The sequence below is a fragment of the Misgurnus anguillicaudatus genome, chromosome 14 (genome assembly GCF_027580225.2).
Source record: "Misgurnus anguillicaudatus chromosome 14, ASM2758022v2, whole genome shotgun sequence".
Classification (NCBI taxonomy): Eukaryota; Metazoa; Chordata; class Actinopteri; order Cypriniformes; family Cobitidae; genus Misgurnus; species Misgurnus anguillicaudatus.
Genome location: NC_073350.2, coordinates 12526066 through 12552087, shown reverse-complemented (window position 1 = coordinate 12552087; position 26022 = coordinate 12526066). Strand labels below are relative to the sequence as shown.

Sequence of the window (26022 nt, the reverse complement as noted above, 5' to 3'; positions counted from 1 at the left end):
TAACGTTAACTTTAAGTTACACTGCGATACTGTGCTACAGTGAAACGATAGAAAATACAGATGCATTACGTTAGTCACGAACTGGACGCAGCCCTGGCTTTCTTGGCCGCGGTAAAAAAGAATGTGGTGAAAGCCAGCATGCGTTCAGCCCCGACAAAACGTTGCACAACGTTTATTAAACAGAAACGGTGATGAACACCCTGTTGTGATGACGCAAGTGTTCCCTGAGTTGTCTTTTCCAGTGAGTTCTGAAATGTTGTTTCTTATGAATGCTTGTACTATCACTGAATATAAACAACATATTTCCTAGCCTCTGATATGTTTTCACATATTTTAGCCTAATGTCAGTTTAGCAATATCCATACTAAACAATGTGCTGTTGTACTTTAAGTTGCACAATGCTATAAATTACATAAACCATTACAGAGATGTTTGTGTGTAGAGCATTGCATGTGCTTTCTACAGATATTGAAACCAAAGACATGAGAAATGTATTTTCTCAACCTTATGCAACAAGCAGGATTTGGACCGTACATTGACACATTCAGGTTATAGAAATGTTCGGAATGTGTTCAGAGATTTCAGTGGTCCTGTTTTAAACTGTAATCATATTTTTTTGTTTATTGAAAATTTCAGTGCATGAACAGTTATGTATCAACAAACCACAAATAGGACTACATCCCTAAAGTATTGGGTATAATTTTTCTTTACAGGAACATTGCAAAACTCATCGACAGCAGATATTGGACAGAAAAAACTGCCAATACATTTGAAGTGAAACATTTTATTTAAATGCAAACAAAACTATTTCATTACATAAATTATAACATTTACAATAACTGATGTAATCTGTGAAGGTAAAAGTATGTGCTTGTTTTAATCCAGACCACACATGGAATCCCGAAGCAGATAGCTGGGGACCACTGTGGGATTTACATACTGATGGTAGGTAAAATTTGAATAGTTATTGTTAAAAATTGTAAGTTATAACCTGCTCATTTTCTTGTTCTTTGTGGATTGTAACAGTACACTCTGTACATGGCTTTGGGTCTTGAATTTGATTTTACAGAGGTCATGCATTACATTTTTCAAGTTATTTGAACAGACATACATGATTACAGTGTGTGTGTGTGTGTGTGTGTGTGTGTGTGTGTGTGTGTGTGTGTGTGTGTGTGTGTGTGTGTGTGTACCTGGTAATTATCACGTTGTGGGGACCAATTGTCCCCATAAAGATAGGAATACCAGTGTTTTTGTGACCTTGTGGGGACATTTTGATGTCCCCATGAGGAAACAAGCTTATAAATCAAACAGAATGATGTTTATTGAAAATGTGAAGTAGTAGAAGGGTTTCTGTGATGGTTGGGGTTAGAGAATGGGGTAGGTTAGGGGAATAGAATATGCAGTTTGTATGGTATAAAATGTATTACGTCTATGGAATGTCCCCACAAAACATGGAGACCAGAATGTGTGTGTGTGTTTATTAATAATAATATTAATAATAATAATAATAATAATAATAATAATAATAATGTTTTTTATTCAGAATGACATGCCTCTGATTAGGAGGTGGTGGTGTGCTGTTCTCCTGGACAACTTCAATCTGCAAATGTATGTAGCTGTTAGAATGTTCCTACACTGTAAAAAAATTCCGTAGAAATTGCAGCTGGGTTGACGGCAACCCACCGCAGATCCACATCCATGCCATCCACCGGCAAGAGTTTGTTCAAAGACAAATGAACACCAAACATTTACAAGTCTTTGTCTTTACAGAGCAAAACTAAAAAACAACAGCATCAGGCAAAACATTCTGGAAAACAAAATCTGAAGCTAAAACAGAAAAAGGTTGATGATGATTTCTGGTTCCCAGAATGCTTTGCATGAGGCTGTCACTGTATAGTTTTACTCTGTAAAGACAAAGACCTGCCAATATTCAAAATTGATTTAACCTTGAACAAACTCTTGCCAGCAAACAACACAAACGCAAATCCACGGTAACTTTCCGGCACCCCAGCTGCAATAACATTGTAATTTCTACGGAATTTTTTTACAGTGTACATTAAACATTACTCTGTACCATATCTACCAATATACTTTTGTCGTCTTTTTTTTAAGTGTCAACCACTGAGGGTCTTCACTATTCAAAAAGCAATGTCTTCAGGCAGGGTCCAGTGAAGCAGGTTATTTGTGCACATACATTCATTAAGAACTAATTATTACATATGTGTGTGCATGCAGAGGTATTTTGTCTTAGTTTACAGCTAGAGACCTGCGCAGCACACTGTAAAAAATACTTTGCTGCCTTGAATTTTTTGTTGAATCAACTCAGATTTACAAGTCATGACAACAGAGATGAGTTGTCACAACTTATAAAATATAGTTGAGAAAAGTCAACATAATTTTATAAGTTATAACAACTCACCTATAGTTATAACAACTTACCTCTAGTCAAGATAAATAATAGTAAGTTGAAATGACTTGTAAATCCGAGTTGATTCCACAAAAAATGTTAAGGCAGCAAAGTATTTTTTTTACAGTGCAGGGACGTGCAAAGACATTTTGAAGGGCAGGGGCTCAAGTGAAATAAAGGGCGCTTCTCATAATAATGTATCTTTTATTTTTTAAACAAAAAGTATATATGAAGAGTTTTGTTGCAAAACGAGATAAATCCATTTTTTAACATTTTTGTCAAAACATGTTTATTATTATGTTATCATGTTATTATTTTGTTTTATGGTGCTACTTAGCTGTATTTTTTAAGTTATGAAGGTTTAAATCAAAACAAACCAACTGCAGTTGCATTGAAATTAATTGGAATGCACAACCAAAAAACGAGATTTCTGAACAATTAAAAAAACGGTGGTTATTTCGTTTTGCAACGAAACTCTTCATATATATTAACGCAACTCTGACTTCCTTTTTAAAAAATTAATTAAAAAAGTTAATTAATTTTATCTTCCTTAAACTTACGCAACTGTTTCATTTTTAAAAGATGTCTTAAAAATAATCAGTTCACACAGAAACCATGGTCTCCTTAGTATTCTATAGAACAGCTAAGGAAACCATTACACAATGTGCATGTTTTGATAACCCAAATAACTGCATTAAGCAGATTGGCTTGTTTTACTAATAATTTGTTTATTTTTGCACAAGGCACTACATCATTTTAATTATTTTTGTGTTATCAGAAACCATAACACTTTAAAATCAACAAAATATTCACTCTAAACTGAAGAGGGCTGTTGCTGCTATTTTGTTAACTTTACTGAAAAAATCACTGCAAAAATGATTGACAAAATATAGCAACTTAATAATTATTTTTAATGATAACTTATTTCTACTCAGTTATATGTATTAATGTACCAGATGCAGTTACTCAGATTTACTACATTTTTTAGAGTGTATCCTCCATCTGTTTGCATCTGTAGATTTCTTCTAAATTCACCAATTTAGATTTCTTAATTTCAGGGGAAAGACTCTTGATGTAAGTCGAGATGTATGCCCCAACATTAAATTACACATTAATTTACAAATTTGTTAAAATGCTAAAAACAAAGTTGTGACTGCTGAGTTACATAAAATGATCAAGGAACTTTTTAGAAATACAATCAGATCAGTCAAAAATAAGCGAATAAAAAAATTGCAATGAAAAAATATATAATATAAATCCGCGTTTCTCATGCTTTCAAACAGAAAAACATTTATGTTTTAGCCTTTTCTCTTTAATAGGCTACCTAAACATTAAACTAAAAATAGCCTTATTCCTCGATAAAAATAGATTAAATAAAATTAACTTAAATAAAAAAAGGTTGGCCTACTAAATGTGTCCATGCAGGAATAACATGTCATTCACTGATGAGGGCTTCAGATGAATGCGTCTCTGCTCTGCTCGAGTATGCATCCGCAAATACTGAAAGCTCTCTCCTGGAAGCCGGAATGGAAAGTACATGGCGTGTTTATTTGCTTAGTCTCGGAAATTCCTGAAATCGACTTTTCCACCAGTGGAGGACTTGCTTGGGCCCGTGTGTTTCTGATCCGTCCAACTTGACTTTAAATATCCTGCTCTTTCGGAATCACTTGACACGTCTCTGTCCATGGTATCATCAGCGTCCTCCCATTCCGCGAAGTCCTGAAAAGCAGCCTTTTTGCTGGTGGCAGTGGGTTTTCTTCTGTGTTTTCATGCACGCAAAAGAATGGTATTTAGTATGTGAGCACTGCAGTTTAGTCTTGTAAAGCCATGTAGAGCTGCGACCATGTTTGCTCCTCTGACAAGAAGACAAGTGTATTTTCCTCTGAACTGTCTATTCCAAATACTCTGAGATTTTGAAATGGCAAAGCTCGAATGTTCTCACCAGCTTTTGACGCACTTGCATCGAATGGTGTTGCAAAGAGCACACTTGACACCAAGTCATAATTTGCATCTGTAATGTATTGTGGCTGATAGGAATGATGTTTTCGGATGGTTTTCGGTCCAGATGTCAGTTGTCACTGCGCAACCATATTTCACAATTGTTTCCAGACTTGTGCCCACTATATGTGAGTATTTTGTTGCAGAGCCCTTTTCACACAGAAATTCCATAAAATACACGTAAAATGCATCCTGGATTTTTCCGGAATAGTTAGAGTTTTTTTTCGTTCACACTGCCAAGATTAAGATTACACGGCATCTGATGGTCCCGGAAAGACACGTGACATGTTGAAAGTTTTACCAGGGGTGCAAACTCCTCAGGGGTGAAAAAGGTGACAAAGATACAATTGCTAATTATATATATATATATAATTATTTATTCATTGTAAATCTTATTCATTTGAGCATTTACTAATACATTTTTTAAAATCAAATTTGAAACTGTTAACCACAAACTAACATCAATTACTGTAATGACATAAACAAGAATTAATAAATGCTTACAATATATTGTTCATTGTTTGATCATAATGCATTTACTAATGTGAACAAATACAAAGCGTTTAGTGTTACAGAAACTTATTTAAAAAAGAAACTTAGTATTTCCTATTATTCAGTAGGCCTATACATAAACAAACAATTCAGGGTTTGTTCTGTTCACAGTAGGGCTGTCGCGGTAACCGCATGACCGCGCTACTGAAAAGCCCAACCGCATGGAAAAAAAGCAACCGCAACAACCAACAACCGCGCCTTTCACGTTAAATTCATGAAACTATATGCCGCCTTGTTTTTCACGACATACAGTACATGTATATAAAAGGCCAAATAGATTGTCAAGAGTTAAGAGAGTAGGCCAATTTGTTTTTAGTAAATTTCAATTAAAAATGTAATACTTCATATTTCGTTAAATCATACAATGTGTGAAAAAGTAAAACTGAGATGACAGAATATCTGTGGTGTCGTCTGCCTCTAGATGCAGTTTTAAAGATTAAAATTACTGATAAATATAACTGATAAACACAAATGACGCCAAAATATAACTGGTTGCTTACCAGCATTAAAACCTCATAAGCGTCCGCTCCGTGGATGCAGCCAATATAACGCTGCGGTTGCTTTTGTGAACTGAATGCACACTTGACTTTCACCTAGACATTTAGATATGCAAGTTTTTCATCAACAGTATCTGCGTGAAAGATTTTAAACATTGATGATTATCTGCCGACTCGACTGTTTCATCCCAGCATCCTCTATTCACCTTATTTTTCACGACAACAAGGGCGGCGCCATTTCGCTCATTTTGTCAACGTTCTTCCGGCCGCATAGACGATGAGCAGCTGAGGCAGTGACTGAAGGCGACGCGTTAAAGCTTAAAAAGCTCACCCGAGCGCCTTTATGTTTCTTTCTTACCAATTTTAAGCCAACTGAGGAATACCCTTATCCCAAGGTTCGACTACGATGTTCCGGTAACTTTAAACCACGCCGGGTGTTGAAAAGGTGGCCAGTTTCAGGTAAGCTATCTTAGCTAACTTTGTGCTCGTTCGCCTAAAGTTAGATTTGTGAAGTCCGTTCTACAAATACACTTAAGATCAGTAACGTTAGTTTATAAAATGCAACTATTTGAATGGTTTTAATTGTCCACCTATATTTTTATATTTACGATAGTACAACGAGATATTATAGTACATTACATTCTTACAGTAGCCCTCGTGAGTCCTACAAGTTACTGAGATTTCAGATGCTAGAATGTCAGTTCGTTTCTCATTCAGATATTGATAATGATCTATTAAACAACGTATTATTTAACACTGAAGTTAAAGGTTGTGTGTATAATGTTACTGTCTCTTTTTAATGCATCTCTCTCTTACACACTGTTCTGTTTAAGTATGGGTGCCATTTATATATTAATTCTCATGATGCAAGTTTATTTTAAATACTAACATAAAAATGTTTATGGTTATATTGTTTTCACAGATGCATTGATGTGTAGTGATGCAGTGGACAACTGTGAGGATGATACAATCAACATGTTCCTAAACTGTGATGCAGAAACACAATGGGAGGATCCATCCGTCTCTGACCACAACTACACTTTAAAATCACAACTCAACCTGAAGCAACCTACATCTGATATGGGAAAACAATGGTGCGGTTTCCCGGACAGGGCTTATCCTGGTCCCAGGCTAAAATGCATATTTGAGCTACAATAATTTAAAAACACCTTTTACTGACATACCTCAACATATATGAGTGTCATTGTTTTGTCACAAGATGCGCACCAGTCTTGTTTTTTTGTAGGGTTTGTTTGTAAAAACTAAAATGTCCTAATATAATTAAATCCTAATCCTGTAAACCCTGTCCGAGAAACTGCTTCAATGTGTTGAGCTGGCACAAATGTACAAATCTCTGCTGAGAAACAACCATCTTTGTGTCAGCTTTACACAGGGTTGATATTGCATCCATTACACAGTCACCAAGCACTTTACCAGTACATACACCAACAGCTTCCAGAAAAACACTTGGGATCAGCTCCTGATGACTCCGATAAAGCTGTGTCTTAATTTATTGCAGGGTGGTCTTGCTTTACCTGTTGTAAAGTTACATTAAACCTTCATATGTGATCAGATGTCATGCAGTGATATTAAACATTTACAGTGTGATCAGATGTTGTGCATTTATATTAAACCTTTACAATGTGATCAGATGTTGTGCATTTATATTAAACCTTTACAATGTGATCAGATGTTGTGCAATTATATTAAACCTTTACAATGTGATCAGATGTTGTGCAATTATATTAAACCTTTACAATGTGATCAGATGTTGTGCATTTGTATTAAACCTTTACTATGTGATCAGATGTAACCTGCCATGCAGTTATATAAACCTTTACAGTGTGATCAGATATTATGTGTAAGGAATTTCTTAAACCATATGTGAGCTTTGTAGATTCCACTTAAAAGGATTTAAGTCTCCTGATTTGAAGGAATAAGTGTTGGCAAGTTTGCAAATGAATTCTATCATGGTACCACATAAAAACGAAATAGTTATTGGACTGGCTAAGGTGCACATTTGCTATAAAAAAAGACGAAATCACTGTGTAAATATTGGTAGACATACTTTTAATAATTTTCAATGTTGCTCCATCAACTCCTGACAGGACGAGGTAATTAAATATGCCAGGTTACTTGCCGCGGCCGCTTCATATCGTCTAACCACGAGACGATTGATGGGACAATATAAGACTATCCGAGCGTCGTATGAAGTTTTAACCGTGCTCCTAATTTAAAACATTTACAGCAGTAGCGATATTTGTCATTTCGCTAAAGTTATAGTGAACTACAAACAATCTTCTAACCACCAAACTAACCACCGAATGCACTGTGCCATATTAGCAGCGGAAGTCGGTTGACAAAATGCGGAAGAGCGAAGAATTAAAAAGGGGCGTGGCGGAATAAGGTGAATACACGGAGAGTCTGCTTTATTAACGGCTTTTCCTTCGGTCCGCGTGAGCTAAACGTTTCCGCTTTTTACTTTTTTACTCGCATATATTTCTACATATTTTCGACAAAGGAAGACACGAGATATAATGTAAGTTATTATAGATAGCATTTAAGCTTGTTCTGAAATGATGACAAATCTGTGTGACTAAAAATGACCTCTCCAGCTTAATTTAGCCAAAATAATGATACATTACATTCGTTTTCATACTTTATATATACACGTTAATTTATCTACTAATGTATTATTAAAAATACCCTAAATTATTATGCACTGCCTTCTGTATTGCATTCGTTTTGTACATTTACAGGTGCACAAATACTGGCTAATTTTAACTTCTTTAAGACACTGCTGTTCTGTATTGACCGATGCTCTGTTAATTTGCGCTTAACAAACCTAAATGATGTTCTTTAATTTATTTTTGTTTTCTCAAAAATATATTTAGCTGTAGTATAGCTTGTGTTAATCTTTTTTTTCATAAGGGGAAATACATGTAGCCTACCCTTCTACATTAGTTGACCTCATTGTTCTGGATTTAAAAAAATAATTTTCTTTTAGTAAATGAAGGTGGTAACCGCGACAGTTAACAGTCATAGCTATATTATGAATATGAACCCTGAACGAGCAACTCGAATTCAATTCCTATACAATTCGATATACAAATATTACAGGTATTAAAGGTAGAAAAGGGATTTAGTTAAGAGCAGTGATAGATTTCTTTCAATGCCGTTTTATTAATACAAGTGACAGGAGCAAAATTAGGTAACTTCCCCTTTAAGACCAACACATGCGTTTTCTCTTTCAGCGGTTTACTTTCTTTTACCTAAATAGTCGTGTTAATAAGGACACTTGCAAAGACGGGAATTTTGACGCATGTGGGAGAGGCGGATGCGCGACTTGCACGCTCCTTTCAAACTGAAACAGCTAACGCGCGCATATAGCACTGTTGTTTTTGTTTCAACGGCTTAAAATCACTTGTTTTAAAACTGCGGTGCTTAAATACCTGTACAAATGTTAAGTGTTGGTGACCAAACTGGCTAGTGATTTGACATCATTACCACAATATCTGGAAATTATTTTCATATTTTCATTCATTGCGACCCTGTCGTAGACCCCCCTCACCCCTCCTTTTCAAAAACTCATCGGATCTAGACGAATCACAAGGATGACCTATTTTGGATTAAAAACGGCGAATTTCGCCGAAAGGTGACAAGTTTGCACCCCTGTTTACGCAGCGTCTGAAGTTTGCATCTTATATATTATTTCTCTCTCCAGAAACAACTCGCGTGCATTTTTGTTTATAATAAGACTACAAAGGAGCGCGTGAACGCACAGTTCTATTCTGGTGAATGATCTCAGCTTCAGAGTGGATATTTGACAAGCTCCCTGATTTCTGCTTTGATACAGTTTTCAGACATTTCTCATCGCGATGGTTTATATGCATTTAAAACCCGCATTTTGAGGAGCTGGACAATATATCTCGTTGGAATGACATGCGGGTATTTTCGTTTATTATAGCTCAAATGAGCACGTGACGCGATATTCTTTTATGCTGCCGAATGATCTCCGTTTCAACGCAGTAAGTAACGAGCTAACTTACCTGATATCTGCTTCAGTCCAGTTTGCTGACATTTCTCGTAGTGAATGTTGTAAATCCCTCATTTTAAAGAGTTGAGTTGAACCAACTTCAAGTTGCCATGACACGCGCGTCCTCACTACAGCACGTGCGTCATTGTTTATGCGTCTCATATATCATTTCCTGATAACTGCTTCAATCTAGTTTGCAACATTTCTCGTGGTGAATTTTTATATGCATGTTATCTGTCGTTGTAAGGAGCTGAACCATAACTTGTGTTGTGATGATGACGCGCGCGTCCTCACTTCGACACGCCCTTTACGGCATTCCTGTTCACACAGAGGGTTTCCCGCGTATCTTACTAGGTCCTCTTTCCGGCAACGATCCCAGAAGATAAACGGAACGAGTTTTTGTTCAGACAGACGCTTGTCTGGCAATTTTACGGGTATTTTCTGGGACCAGAGGTCTGTGTGAATGGGGTACAGCTATCATTCTGGCTTGGTGGGATGTCAGCCAGCGAGTCCTCTGATTCTGACCTTGTTCTTTTACTACTCAGTCTAAAACAAGGAGGGCATATTACGTGTTCATTGTATTTTAATTTTAACCGAGCAGCTATGGTTGCGTAGCCTGACGTTGCCATACTCAATTCTAGTCAGAATTTGAGTCTGATACCGCTCCATTGAGCTATAATTATGAGGCGTGTCTCAACTGAAAAATGCCTCTGCACTCAATTGGATAGACCTACGACCAATCAGAGCAACCGAGTGTGTAACGTATGTTGAAATTACGTCTTTGCAGCCTGACCGAACTGGTAGTTATTCGCTACAATGACACTAACATTGTGATTATACCGAGTTAGCGAATGTACATCAACACCTATTATGTTTACAACATTTCGTTTATATCACAACATGAAGTATTTACAAAGTCATAGAGTAAGACTATCTCTTACCATTTGTACGTTAGGTGAACTTCATCCACGGCGATAGCCATTACGTTTGCTTGAAAATATTGGAGCCTAGCATGTCCCTCCACTCAACCACGATTCCGGGCTTCCGAAAAGAAGCTGGCAACGACCGCTAATTATATCCATCTCGTCGTGCACGCTGAGTTGCATCGCCGTGATAACTGAAGGAAAATGAGAACATTTCCCACATCAGTATATCCTTTCATTATTAATAATTGCATTGCTTCTAATATTATAAAGCAGTTATGAGTATTAATATTTAGCAGTTTATCACATAGTATTGAAATTAGTTATGTTTATGATATGTCTTATTTGTTGTGCATGATCAAAGCTTATATATGAATCCATTGCATTTGACTCTAAAAGGTCATGTCTGCAGATTTTGGAGGCATGCAGTCGTGGGTGGTATGTATGTATGTGTGTTTTTTAACTTTTGCTTTGCAGAGATACCTGGGGAAACGAGAAACAGGATGTCAAGGCGACAGGGTGAAATAACGGTCATAGATGTTTATAGCATGGTGAACTTTTAAGAAAGAAGTAAAACTTTCCATTGAATGAGCCCCCACCCAACGGCACACATATATATTTTTGGGGTCAGAGGGAAAGGCAGATCAGATCAACCGCTCCTCGGGGGACCTGTTTCTGCATTGGTGTTGTGTAAAGATAGGGACAGTTTTGATCCAGAGCTCTGTAATACTTCATTTGAGATACTTATTAAAAATATTTGATTTGAGTTACGTGTCTGATCTCCTCATTCAAAGAACATGCCGGACTAGAAATAAAGTCCAACAATTGGTGACCCCGACGTGATGAGGAGGACCGGACATCATTGATTTTTCTTCTCGACATTCCACTTGCGCAAAATAGGAAAGGTAAGCAGATACCTGTTATATCAAAATTCTGCTTTATTTAAATGTCGTGAAGAATAATTAATGATACAATGATTATTGTCATTTTTATCTAAATTGTATATCTCAAATGAACTATTAAATGTGTCAATTAAATAAAAAGGGAAGTAACAATAATACGATTAAAATAAAATAAAATAAAAATAGTAAAATAAAATAAAAATAAATAAATAAAAAAAAACAATACAAGGAATTATTAACTGGTTCGGGACCAGGCGCGTTTGGAACGCGGAGAACGCAGAGTTGGATACCCGGCACTGACGAGTGTCCTTAACCTCCGGGTTTAAACTCCCTGGAAAATGGTTCATTCCAGAAACTGAGGATCCGGGATCCGGACGTGGTCACGTACCACGTTTTTTTTAGCGTAGTAAAATTGGACGCGTGTTCCGGGAACACGTAGCGGTTTGTATTGTTCCGCAGGATAAAATTACATTAGATTAGGACTTAGTGTTCCGGGAACACAGCGGTTGGACCGCGATACATAGAGATTGAAGTGGGTTTCATACCCGAGAAAGTGGTCCGGGACCACGGGGAACATAGCGGTCGGACCGCATAAGAGAAAGTGAAAGTGGTAAGAAAGCCACGAAAAAGTTGAAAAGACTAAGAGAATATTGGTATTTGAAAAAGTTTTATTGCAAGCAATATTGTTAAGTTGTGCTAAAGAATAGGAATTTGAAACTTACTGAAGATTGTACGGAATGGCTGTTTATTTGTAAATGTGCCCTCTGCTTGCTACCGGTATATTATCAGCTTTACTGTGAGTATATTTTAATTCAACTTCTTCTTTGGATAAATATTTTTATTGATTTTTGCTGCCAGTGAATTGCAATTCAGTGTTATCTTTTTACGAAATATTTTTAACAAAGTTTTTACTTAATCTTATATCTTAGGTTTTAATTCAATTCTCTATTTTTCTTATTCAATTTTATTATCAGTAATTTTTACTTAATTGTATATCTTAAATTTTTATTCAATTTTCTATTTCTACGAAGACATTTTATTTTGAGTCAGATTTATGATCAGTACATTTTAATTTAGCATCCTAAAATCTGAGTATTGTCTATTATTATAAGTAAAATCGTAATTCAGTTTTTATGTGTTCAGTTGTTAATCGTTTTACTGTAAGTGAAATTGGAATAAAATTTCTAGTTTTAAAAGCCGTCGGATTCCGTCTTTAGACAATTTATTGTGGTTGCAATTTACTGTCAGCAAATTTTAACTCAATTTGTAGAAAAGCATATTTTATATCCTGTGTATATTATATTTTACTATTGTGTGTATTTGGGGGATTTTGTTTAGTATCATTTCATTTACACGGTACAAGTGTAGACGGATCCAGTTTTTATTTTTGTTTTATTAGTGTGAATGTGTGATTCTCCGGAGTTGTCTAGTGTTATTTCATGTTTAAAGGAGTAGACGTTTCTGCAGTATATTTTATGTTTATTGTATTTTAGTGTGGATGTTCATTTTCTTATTTCATTCCGGGGTGTGACTCGGGAAGAAAGAGTGGTTTATTTGTAGTTGATTTTAAAATAAATTGAAATTGAGAATTGATTTCGGTGAATTTATTACCAGAAGAGATTGTTTCATATTTAACAGATTCTAAAATAAGGGAGAGAAAACTGTGAACTTTTCAGCTCGTAGCGTAATTTAGTTTCACTTTAGAAGTCGTGCTCTTATTCTGTTGTTTGTCCGCTACGGGGCTGTAGTTTTACTTTCATTTTGGAAAAATAAAATTGAAGTAGTTATATATTATAGAATATCTGTGGTAAAAAGGCGTGCGGAAGAGAGATAAACCCAGTCCGAGATAGACAAGAGACATAAAGTGTTGAAGTGTAAAAGATTAAAACGGTTACTTATATCTAATAGTTTTGATTGCAGTAATGGGACAGGGTTTAATAAAAATGAACCGACTCTGTTTAAAACTCAGCCATGGTTATCATAAAAGTATACAGTGCCTGTGAATTGATTGAGACGCGTATTGTATAAATTGTTTTGACTTCTAATAAGAATATTGTAACTTTTAGGAAAAACGTTAGAATATTAGTAGTGAGATCAGTAAAGAGATTAGAGAAGTGCTCATTGTTTTATGGAAATTGGCATTTCAACGAGTGATAAGAATGAAATGTTATTGATTGAATTGAATTTTTTATTTATTTAACAAGTGTTAAATATCATTACATTTTTGGGCTTTGACAGATTTTAAATTTCAAATTTGACAAGTATTATATAATGAATGTAGTTTGAATTTTGACAAGAATTACATATTACTGGATTGAATTCGCTTTAAGTTTTGACAACGCCTTGAATCCTCTTTAACCGTCATCGACTGAAGAGTTGACTATTATTATATTTTAATTTCAAAAAGAAGTTAACATTACTGAATTTTATTGTCTGGCAAGTATTAAATATTATTAAAGTGAACTTTAATTTTGATAAAGAGGTGATTATTATTAATTTGACTAAGAAAACACAGAAAATAATTTTGTGAGAGTCTTTTGTGTATTTACAGAAGGACTGGCATCAAATAACATTGAAAGGAAGAATAAACAACACATTCAGGGTAAGAACTACTTCAGTGGGAAAATAAAATGAAAACTCTTAAGGAACGATGGGAGAACAAAGATAGGGAGAAGAAAATTCAGAAATTAAAAGAAATATATGAGGATTGGAAGCAAACGAAAAGATATGAAGAAAAAAAGGTTAAGTCTGAAAGAAATTAGAATACAGGAAGGAGATGCAAACTGCAACTTTCTGAGAAAGAATGTACAGGAAGCAGGGTTTGTGTGTAAGAAGAAACATGAGAGGAAATGAAGAGATGCGAAGCTAAGGAGAAAGAGAGAGAGACAGCTCAGCTGATGAGACAACATAAAGAGCTGGCTGTGCAGGGAGAACAGGTGAAAGCAACACTGGAGAAAGAAATAAGGGAACAATGGAATAGTGTAGTACATGAAAGGACATTTCAGCCCAGAGCACAAAGCACCCCAGGAGAAACATTGAGCAGCAGATTTATAACAGTGGATGAGACTGGGAGTCAGATAGAGGTTGAAAATCAGGGAACATATCCAATGGAAATCAGAGGAGAAATGAGGATGGGTAAGAAGATGAGAGAGGAGAGCAAATATAACTCCAGTATAAAGACACCAAAGAAAGAGCAGGAAAGAGAAGAACAGGAATATAGGGAACTAGGTCTCATTCGAGGGATACCAAATATGTGCCCACTAGTGGACACAAATGGAAACTTAGAATATAAACCATGGTCATTCACAGACATGGGAGCTATCCTTGCAAAGTTACCTCATATCACGAGTGGAGGGGGTAAATGGATAGGGAAGGTAATAACTTTGACGCAGGGCCATACGTTGGCGATAGGAGACCTGAGGGCATTATTGGGACAGGTACTGACTGTAGGACAGATCACGGAAATTGAGCAAGAGGCAGGAACGGTTGGGATATATGATGACCACCCATATTGTCAAGTGGCATCAGTTTGGGAAAAGGCCCTGCGAAAGCTGTACCCGGCGCCAGCAGGCACCCTTTATAATATCAAATTTTCTCCAAAAGGGGAAGAAACAGCAGCAGCATAACTGAGTCGATGCAAAGGAGAATGGGAAGAGCACACTGGGGCTCATCCACATGCAGACAAAATACAGGAACAAATTTTCAGAGCTGCTGTATTGGAAGGGACTCCTAAATCTGTACAAGATGAAATAAAAGCCAACCCCGATTTACCAGGTGCTGTATGTGAGGTTTGGGAACGACATTTCCTTCATCACATGTCGAGGGCGAACGAAAAAGAAAAAGTAGGGGAAGTAGAGGAATTGAAAAAACAGTTGCTAAGATTACAGTTGCAGGAAGCCAGATCTAAAATAAATGAAGAAAAAGGGGAAAAGAAGGATAAACAAATGGTAGTTCAGGAAATGAAAACCCCTCCAAGATACAACAAAGAACAGGAAGCTGACCCATCAAATGTAGAATGGGAAAGATCCAACCCAAAGACCAATATACTACTCCAATAGAGGTAGGGGTGGGGATTACAATAGGGGGAGGGGAAGAGTACAGTATCAAGAAGGGTGTTTCCGTTGTGGTCGTCCGGGACACTTCGCCCGTGATTGTCGGCAATCTGAACTCGGAGCCCAACAGAGACCATCTCGGGGCAGAGGCCATAACACACACATGGCCCCTAACGTGGAAAAAGCACCACGACCACACTCCCAGTACCCTTTGTCCACTGGAGGGGAAAGGGAGTGGTACTGAGACAGCCCACGGAACGACCTCAGCAGGGTTAGGGCGGAACCCTTGCTGACTTTGGAGGTGAACTCACATCCTGTTGAATTCCTGGTGGATAATGGGGCAACATACTCCACACTGAACTATGAACTTCCAAAAAATCTTATTTCAGACGAAACCACTGAAGTAAGGGGGTTTTCCGGGGCTATAATTAGACTGCCATTCTCCAAAGAACTCACAGTGCAGTGCATGAAAAAACAATCACTGACTCACTATTTTCTGCTGTCATATTCCTCACCGACAAATTTGTTGGGAAGAGACTTGCTAGTGAAATTTGGAGCTGAAATCCTACGCAGCCCGGAGGGGATTATAGTAACTATGAAAAATGGTATCACCATGAACTGTTCCATCATGACCACAATGAGAACGCATGGACAATGGTTACTTTCTGCAAACACCTCTCCACAGGGAGCTGACATTTACTGGGGGAGGGTGCTTCTGGGGGACACAGGGGACACCCTGAACGATCTGTACTGTCAATAGGAACCTTGGAAATTATCATTAGCGCCATACACTCAGCTAATAGATCCACTTCATGTCACTTTGTTTTATGATAGAACACAAGAGTACTGGTACCAAGAACAATTTGATAACATTGCAGGAGAACAATGGGAAATTTGTGGGCCAGGAATAATGATAGGCAAAGAGGGAGTGGCAGCTATAGTAGAACTTACCCCCGAACAGGAACAATGGTATAGAATGAGGGAAGAGGCATCACTCCATATATCATTATTAGTACATCCCCAACACCAAGCTAAAGATCTAGGACCAATGGTAAAGAAGGGAATAAATTTAACAGATTGGAGGGAAACCCAACCTCCTGGTGTAAAATATTCACCTAGCTCAGGGTATTATTTGATCACACAAGAAACAAAAGACAGACACTGTAGTGTTGGAACACGAATGGATCACAAGATCGCATGGTAGGGAAAAAAGTGATCATGAAGATGCTGAAACAATGTTGAAAAGTTTGCCGATCAATTATGGACACAGAGTCCCACAGATGTAGGGTTTTGTAAAAATTACCCAGAAATTTCGTTCGAGCTGACATGTGATGATCCAATTTTGGAGGCCTCAATAGAAGCACAAACCAAAGGCAGAGGAAGGTATCAAAGATACCATTGAAGGTTTGTTTAACCGCAGGGGTTTTAGAGTATGCTGATTCCAATTGGAACACACCCATTCTGCCTGTGGAAAAACAAAACACAGGAAAATTCAGAATGGCACATGATTTGAGAACAATCAATCAAATCATTAAAACTACAACTTTACCTGTTCCAAACCCATACACTTCTCTGAATTAAATCACTTAAAATCAATCATGGTATACTTGCATCGATCTCACTAATGCTTTCTTCTGTTTACCTCTTGCAGAGCACGTGAGGGACATTGTTTGACCGTACTCACCGCGCACTATGTGGTAACTTATGTTAATTAATCATCATTTATACTTTCCACTCTGAGACAAAGACGGTTGGAAAACAGTCTGCACAACTAAATTTGGTTTTCACACATGAGGGCATAAACATGGCCTCATATTGGACAGAAGGAGAACCCCATGACTGTTGTATGACCGTGGAAAGGGAAGAGAAAATTAGACCAGATTTGTTGACACACATCATTACGGAGGGAGTTATGGTGTTTTCAGATGGATGTTTTTTCAGAGATTCAAGTGGAACACTGAGGTCAGGAATAGGTATTGCAGCACTGGAAGAGGAAGAGATTCAAATATTGAGAGCAGAACCTTTACAGGGACATCAGTCAGCTCAGAGAGCATAAATTGTGGCAATGACAAAGGCTTTGGAGTGGGGAGAGGGAAAATAATTAACATTTTTAGTGACTCTGCCTATGAAGTGGGTGCAGTAGTAACAGAATTACCTAAGTGGAAAAGATGTGTTTTATGGCAGCTAACAACAAACCTATTAAACATCAGGAAGACATCATAGCATTAGCAGCAGCTATTTTGAGACCCAAGTAGGTGGCGATCATAAAGTGCAAAGGTAATGATAACAGTAACTCAGATGCGGCACAAGGTAACTGGATAGCGGACATGGCAGTAAAGATAGGTGCAGGGTACGTAACACAGATGGATTTGCAGAATGCAACACAAGAATGTACCACCGACATTTTGCATGATCCAAACATAGCAGTAGAACAAGATAAAGCATGAGGAAAAATCCATGTGGCTCCAAAAAGGAGCTGCATGGACGCAAACAGGCTGGGTAGGGCATGACGGTAGACCCGTAATTCTGCCCAGCATGGTAAAACCCCTTCTCGCTCAAGCACACACCCCCTCACATGTTGGAATCAAACAACCCGTGTCCAACCTTAACCAGTGGTGGCACCCATACCTGGCTGCTACAGTTAAAGAATTTATCGCTAACTGCAGGGTATGCTCCATACACAATGTACGTGCTGGAGTGAAATGTGCCCCAGGTGTCTTCCCGCCACGGGGACCTGGTGAGGAAGTGGTAATTGATTACACAGACATGGGGGAGAGCGTGGAAGCTAAACGTTATCTTTTGGTTTTCGTGAATGAGTTTTCAGATTGGCCAGAGGCATGGCCCACGGGGAAGGAAGATTAGATTTCGGTGATTAGGTGTTTGATTAACCAATAAATTTCGTGTCACGGTTTTCCGCGAATAATTCGCTCAGACAACGGTTCACATTTTAAGAATAAAGATTTGCAAAAGGTTGAGAGTGCACTGGGATTGTGCTTCCGTTTCGGTACCGTATAACATCCTCAATCACAGGAAAAAGTTAAACGTATGAATCTTAACCGCATGACCTCATTTACACCATTTGAACTTCTGATGGTAGTTCATTTCCTGATCAGTTCAACCCAGTGCACCCTGAACAAATAAAAATCTCGATCACAGAACATAATTAACCAAACTGCATTATATTTTTTCAAGTTTTTCCAAACAGAAAACCATCTCTCATGAATATCAAGATGCAGAAATCACTCAATTGGAGGATTGGGTGCTCCTAAGGGATATGGTAAGATTGGACCTGCAGGAACTGCAGGACCAAAAGGGGGAATCCAACACAGGGGAACAACAGCAGGTTGACATTTCCCAACAGAACACAAAAGTTACACTCAAAGAACTAAAGGGGGATTATTCAACAGTCCAGAACATGAAGCATTAGCTCACTGCATTAGCAAAAGATTGTGCATTTGGAAAAGGAATAGCATTGAAATTCAGAAAGAGATATGGAGTAGACAAAGTAGTTTGACAACGGAAACGGTGGGACAGTGCGCGGTAACAGGAAGGGCAAAAAGAACAATTTTTCAAAAGAGAAAGCCAAAGATTTGCCAAAATACGACACATTGAGACAGGCAATAAAAGAACAAAAAAAAAAACACTTTGAAGAACAAAGGGTAAAAAAGTTGGCTATACCCAGGATTGGGTTCCAAAACACTGAAATAACCATTACTGTGTATGTAAGGGAATAATAAGTGGAAAAAAGGGGAGATTGTGAAGTATTTTACTATTTTTCAAATATTTTACATTTTTATTTTGAGATTTTTCAAATATATTTTCAGATTTTAAAGATTTTACATTTGAATATTTTACAACTTCCAAGTATTTTCCAGTTTACTATTTTTGGTGATTTTTAAAGGTGTTACATTTTACCATTTACATGAGTTTCAAGTATTTCACATGTGACTATTTTTTGAGAATTTCAAAGATTTTACATTTTTCTACATATTGTGATTTTCAAGGGTTTTCCAGTTTACAATATTTTATGATTTTCAAAGGACTTACATTTTAATATATCCTTTTGTGAGCATTGTTGAAAATATTTGATAAAATTCTACAATTTTCATATATCCTTTCAGGAGTATTTTTAATACTATTGTTTTACATGTTTATGGATTATTTTACAAAGGCATTTTGAAAACATTTTACATTTATCTTGAATTAAAATATATTGTGGTATAGATTTGTAGGCTTAACAGTTTACTTTTAATGTGTGTGTTTTGAAATTATTTTACATCCAGTTTGACTATATTTTACAGCCTTCATCTATACTTTTATAAATGTTTTATAATTCTTTTATTTCTGGGATATTTTACATTTTTATTACGTGACAGTTTTTAGAGGAATATTAACTATATTTTGGTTATATTTGACAGTGTGTGGAGGAAATTCTTTTGCTATATTTTACAGGACGTTTATAATATATGTTCACCAAATTTAAATTTTTCACTTCTTTTACGATATTCTATATTCTAAGGTTTGTGCCTATCTTCTTAGAATATTTTCAAGCCGAGATAAGATTTACACAAAATCATATATTTGTGGTAGTGCCTGTTGAAATAAATAAACAAAGAAATAAAGTGGCAAAAATTCAGGGATTAAGAACCCATGTAATAGCTGGATGACAAAATGGTTTGGACAATACAGCGCACTAATAACCTCATTGAAAATGTCTATTGCGGTGGCGGCAGCAATAATGGTAAACTGTGGATGTTGTTGTATGCCATGTATCAGATCTTTGTGTAACAGGTATATCGTGAAGACGGTGGAGGGAAAGGATCCTCCACCGTATCAGATGCCACTGCTAGGAGGAGGATGAACCAGTGGTTGATCTCCTGTAAAGGAGATCAAAAGGGGGAATGAAGGAAAATGAGAACATTTCCCACATCAGTATATCCTTTCATTATTAATAATTGCATTGCTTCTAATATTATAAAGCAGTTATGAGTATTAATATTTAGCAGTTTATCACATAGTATTGAAATCAGTTATGTTTATGATATGTCTTATTTGTTGTGCATGATCAAAGCTTATATATGAATCCATTGCATTTGACTCTAAAAGGTCATGTCTGCAGATTTTGGAGGCATGCAGTCGTGTGTGGTATGTATGTATGTGTGTTTTTTAACTTTTTCTTTTCAGAGATACCTGGGGAAACGAGAAAAAGGATGTCAATGCGACAGGGTGAAATAACGGTCATAGATGTTTATAGCATGGTGAACTTTTAAGAAAGAAGTAAAACTTTCCATTGAATGAGCCCCCACCCAACGGCACACATATATATTTTTGGGGTCAGAGGGAAAGGCAGATCAGATCAACCGCTCCTCGGGGGACCTGTTTCTGCATTGGTGTTGTGTAAAGATAGGGACAGTTTTGACCCAGAGCTCTGTAATACTTCATTTGAGATACTTATTAAAAATAATTTGATTTGAATTACGTGTCTGATCTCCTCATTCAAAAGAACATGCCGGACTAGAAATAAAAGTCCAACATAACGTTAGCCATTTCAGTTGCGACCAACTTTTGCCAATTAGGACATCAACAAATGCCCTGCTCGCGTTTCTCTGTTCCTCTTTTAAAATCAATGCTCTGTCGATATCTTTTAGTACAGACTCAATGTCAGAATCCACACATCTGAACTCTACAGCGGCAGCCATTCAACACACGCGCTCTTTGGTGACGTGGTTCATTACGTTACTGTTGATTATCTGTCCATCATCGTATAAAGCCCGCCCTGACAATTTGATTGGTTCGCCCAGCTCTAGTCCTAGCATAGCAGCTCCTCAACGGAGAAACCCCAGGGGGGTATTGCACAAAAGTAGAATTAAGAAAGCCAGGATAACAGAAAAGGCCCAGCTTGACCTAGTTTAATCAGCCTGTCCTGGCTAAGTCTGTTGCACGATTACTAAGCCAGGATGAGAATGTGCAGCTATGTCAAGCCAGGTGTAGCTAGCTAGGATAAGTGCACGTCCACGGAATTCTTAAACAGACCACGGGATCGATCACAGAATCACTGATGCAAAAATTGATAAAACTCATAAAAATTCATCATGAAACTGCAAACACTTAACTACTACTATTTGTATCTACAGTATTTGATGCAAAAAGTGTGCATTATCTTTAAAAAAAAATGTATTTCCTATAACACTTTATATTTGGTGGAACTAAACAGAAATCATTCAATTATTATAAGATTTTTGTACAGGATTTGACCATATGAAGAATTTTTTAAGGAAAATATTAGGAAAAGGCAACAATAAAAAGGCCACCTGCTAAAAAGCAAACATGCTGGGGTCTCTGTGATACCAAGAAGCCCTCAATATGGGATCCTTCAGTGCATACAAGTGGATTTCAACCCCACCCCCAAACTAAAGCTTCCAAAAATACTACATTGACCGTGAGCTTCATAAAGTTTTCAAACAATTGTATTCATTGACATGCTATAAAACACTGAATAGTATATTCTGGATTGTCAGTGAATAGCCACCATGTTCAATCAAGGCTGGTTTGGACTGGAATATTGGGAAGTAAGATAGTAGGTCCCTTGAGGGGGTCAAAAGGACATCTGGAAGATATGTAGAGTACCTTAAAGATGGGCATGGGAAAAAAATGAATCATGTCTTCTGAAATTAATTTACTTTCATGCAGGATAATACACTATAGCATGCTGCAAAAAAGCAACACTGACTATTTTAATATGGCCATGAAATAAGAAAAAAATGAAGGTACAGTATGAATACTATCCGCTGACCTCTTTATGGAGTATCATTATATGAAAGATCTGTGAGGTGGACCGCACTATAATTCATATTCAGACATAAACTCTGGGATGCAATACTAGCATCTTCAAGTGAAATAAAGACAAAAACTGTAGACTTACAAGTTTAATAAATGGGACAGTAAAAGTCATGTCAAAAACATGCTCATATATTATTATGTAAACTGTCTTAAATACATTATTTGATTTACAATGATTTTTTTTATTATCTGTCTATGCAGCACATTTGACACATATCTGTTTTGTGGATTATTTTAACACACTGAATTTTGATAAAGTGCATTTTGCATAATAATTTGGAAAAGCATAATTTGCATATTTTTTAAGTAATAAAGTATCTTTTGAGATTTTAAATACGTCAAATTATGTATTTAAATAGAATAACATGCACAATGTCATATAACTATTGAGATTAAAATACAATTTGTAAAATTACTGACTTTATTTTAAAAAACAAACAAAAATAGCATGTGCATAATAATTTGGACCATCCATCACTTTCAGAAAATCAAGATCAAGGACATTTTGCAATGCTGATGACTTGATTGCAGAAATAAATCTACACATAAGGTAGTATCTGCTGACATATTTTATTGTCTGTACTAAGTTTAACATTAAAAAAGCCTTATATATCTGTCACAGGGGTGGGTGCCATCCACTGCATCCAAAGACAATAGGGAAAGCTGTTACACAAAATAATGCCTGTTCTACTGTGACTGCCCTTATGTAACACTTGATGGAGTAATCTGTTCCTGTTACTTGCAATCTTGTAGAAGTGATTTATCTGAAACGGTATAGTCTGGTATACCATGCTGTAGATATTTTATGAGTCTGTGGTGTCTGGGGGTCTGTTGGGTGAGGTATGAAAGTGGCGGACAGAAATAAACTGGACAAATTCATTAGAGGCGCTGGACTGTACTTGGTATGGAGCTGAACTCTGTTCACTCTGTTCTGTTGTGGCTGAGAAAAGAATACTGTCAAAACTATATTCAATTCTTAGCAATCCCTTTCACCCACATAGGGTGCTGGCCGAACAGAGAAGTACATTTAGTCAGAGACTGATCACTGCTAAGTGTTCTACTGAGCGTTTTAGCAGATCCTTTATACCTGTGCTCATGTGGCTGTTTAACTCCACTTTGTAAGTGCTGGGACAATGCACTATTGAAGTAAATTACCTTTTTTTATATGGGAAAAGTTATAGTTTTTTTTCTTATCTATTAATTTTTAAATCATTGATGGGCAGTTATGTTTTTATTTATTTTTTCTTTAATTTCTTTCTTTTCTATAATTGTAACATTAAAGCAATTTCCCCCTGGGATTAATAAAGTTCTTTGAATTAAATTAATCACTAGGATTAATCTTAGCCTGGTTGTTAGCCTGCTCTGGAGCAGGCTAGCTGCAAAGAGTAAATCTCATAGTAACTTAATCTAGATTCATTTAGCCTCGCTTCATACAACCGAGTGAGGACTGAATTCAGTCAGGATAACTGGAAAATCCCAGCTTAATCCCTTATCTTGCTTTTGTGCAATACCCCTCTGACCCATCTTCCCGTTTACAAAATCTTGTGGGCGGGGCTAAGATGGGCTGGCACCCAGGCTAATGGTTGCGCGTTTCACACACAAACGCACACCTCTCCAGAGCACGTTGACGCTGACTGACCGACGCATGCGCTTTTAACTTGTAAACGCAAGGGTGTATGGGTAATGTAGTCTCTTCTCTCGGTGGGACGAATTAGGAAGCGTAAATTAAGGGCGCTCTGAAAAGCGGCAGCGCAGCCAAAGGATTAAATTAGGGTCACCATACATGCCATTCTTCCCGGATGCATCCTGGCCAGGATTTCGGTGCGTCTTCTGGAAGTCGTAAAAAATGATTCATTGAATTTAATCAATTTTTTTAAGGTAAGTGGTTGCAATCAATTTCTTTAAGCTACATTAAACAAAAGTTTTATATTTTATTTAACTTTACTAATCTTTTTTGTTTAAATGTAGCTTAAATAAATTGATTGCAACCACTTACCTTAAAAAAATTGATTAAATTCAATGAATCATTTTTTTCAGTGTATTTGTTGATTGCATACGCCATTCAGTTAAAAACATAAGACATACAATCGTAGTTTAATTCTTACCTTAAAATGTAACTGTTGCTTTTCTGTAATAATAATAATAATCCTCTATGACATATGCGGTCGACAAAAACGACTTCCGGAAGACGCACCCCAAATCCTGGCCAGGATGCGTCCGGGAAGAATGGCATGTATGGTCACCCTAATTAAATGAAACCTCTGATTTTTAAACAGATGTGTAAATGAGCGTTCCGGTACGCTAAAAGCACGTTCTGGGGGCACGGAGAGGTGGTGGTACGCTCAAGAGCTATTTTTGGAAGTGGCGGTAGTACCGGGGCGTTCCGGCCCACTTAAAGCACTGCCTGCATCCGCATTTACCCATCAAATCTTGTCCCGTTCCGCACTTGGTTGCATTGGGTCTCGCCGCGTGTCCCGCGGTAGTCCCGCGGGAGTGCAGGTCTATAGTTACAGCTACATAGTAGTTCAGATATAAAATTGAAGGGATGTACTATATTGGCCGGCGCTGCAGATCATTTCATATTATCAGTTAACATCAGCATCAAAAACAATTAATAACATTTAAACTCAACTCCTTTTCTGTTTGTGATCCAATGTGGATTCTGTTCACCATATAAGACAAATATTTATATTCAATACAAAAGCTCCCCATGTGGATCATACTGGCGGTTGTCAGACTCCTTGTAAATACCAAAACTCACTGGATTATTACAATTAGTGCCAAAATAAATGTTTGGAAATGTAAACTGAAATTTCCTACACACTACAGCAAAAGATATAAATTACTGGCTTAAAACTTTTTTTCAGTGTGAATATACTAACATGCTTAAGACAGTACTGTATATTAATATTTTATTTGTACTATTATAAAATAATATTAATCTTTTTTTTAAATTCAGAGTATGAAGTTGTGACAACAATCTATAAGGATTGTCTAAGGTTGTCTGTAGTTAGTGTTTATATAACGTTTAATTACTTTTATAGTATAAATAAACATTTATGTTTTTGTTTCAACTGCTTCCCCTGGAAATCATTTCTGAAATCCTCAGTGAAGTTATTCAGTCAACGGGTGACTCACGTCTTGGTATGCAGATGGTTTAGGGATGTGGTTACTCTAAGTTTTTCGGAAAGCAGAACACGTTGCATGGCTAGAGGGTAAGATTCAATGCACATTCTTTATTTGAATTTTGTAGTATGAATTTTGTAGATATGAACTTTTTATTTATCTTTCCTGTATTTTGTCTTTAAACTTTAAGGTGTGGCCATCTGAAAGAATTTCACTCCCGTCTACTGGACAGAGTTTAGATTGTGTACAGCATCAGGGAATGCCTGGAGTGCAGAGCCCTTTTCAATTCGAGGCCTGACATGGTGAATTTCTGGGCTTTTACTGAGATTTTTGCACAGGATTTAGCTTCCAGGACTTTTTGTGCGACAGGAAACACATTGGTGTTTTAAGTTCATAGAAGAGAAAGCGAGAATGAACTGAGATCAACTGATTTTGATGTATGAATTAATAATTTTAAGTTAAAACTTTGCAGTGTATAGTGTTCTAATAAAAAAGCTTTGTCAAACACGTGCATGATGCACAGGTTTCAGTCATTTACATCAGTCTGTCCTTCTTTAAGGTTTCTCATATTCCATGTAAACATAATTTGCTATATTGCTTTAACCAGACAAGAAGTCCATCTAATTAATGAATTCTTAATTTAATTGTGACAATGCTGTGTTATATTTCGATTACCAATGATTTTAGAA

The 26022-nt window shown here is 36.8% G+C and overlaps 2 long non-coding RNA genes across 3 annotated transcripts; both read left to right on the top strand.

Moving 5' to 3' along the window:
* On the top strand, positions 1-25840 carry LOC129427570 (uncharacterized). 2 transcript variants are annotated; one of them, XR_008638681.2, is made up of 6 exons: positions 1-774; positions 886-945; positions 1544-1608; positions 2113-2177; positions 25317-25422; positions 25524-25840. It is a non-coding gene; the product is annotated as an uncharacterized lncRNA (long non-coding RNA). The 2 variants fall into 2 exon arrangements; XR_008638682.2 differs by having other exon boundaries at positions 1-945.
* Positions 5657-7218, top strand: LOC129438338 (uncharacterized). The gene is made up of 2 exons (XR_008642515.2): positions 5657-5913; positions 6377-7218. It is a non-coding gene; the product is annotated as an uncharacterized lncRNA (long non-coding RNA).
* Positions 25841-26022: the final 182 nt, after the last annotated feature.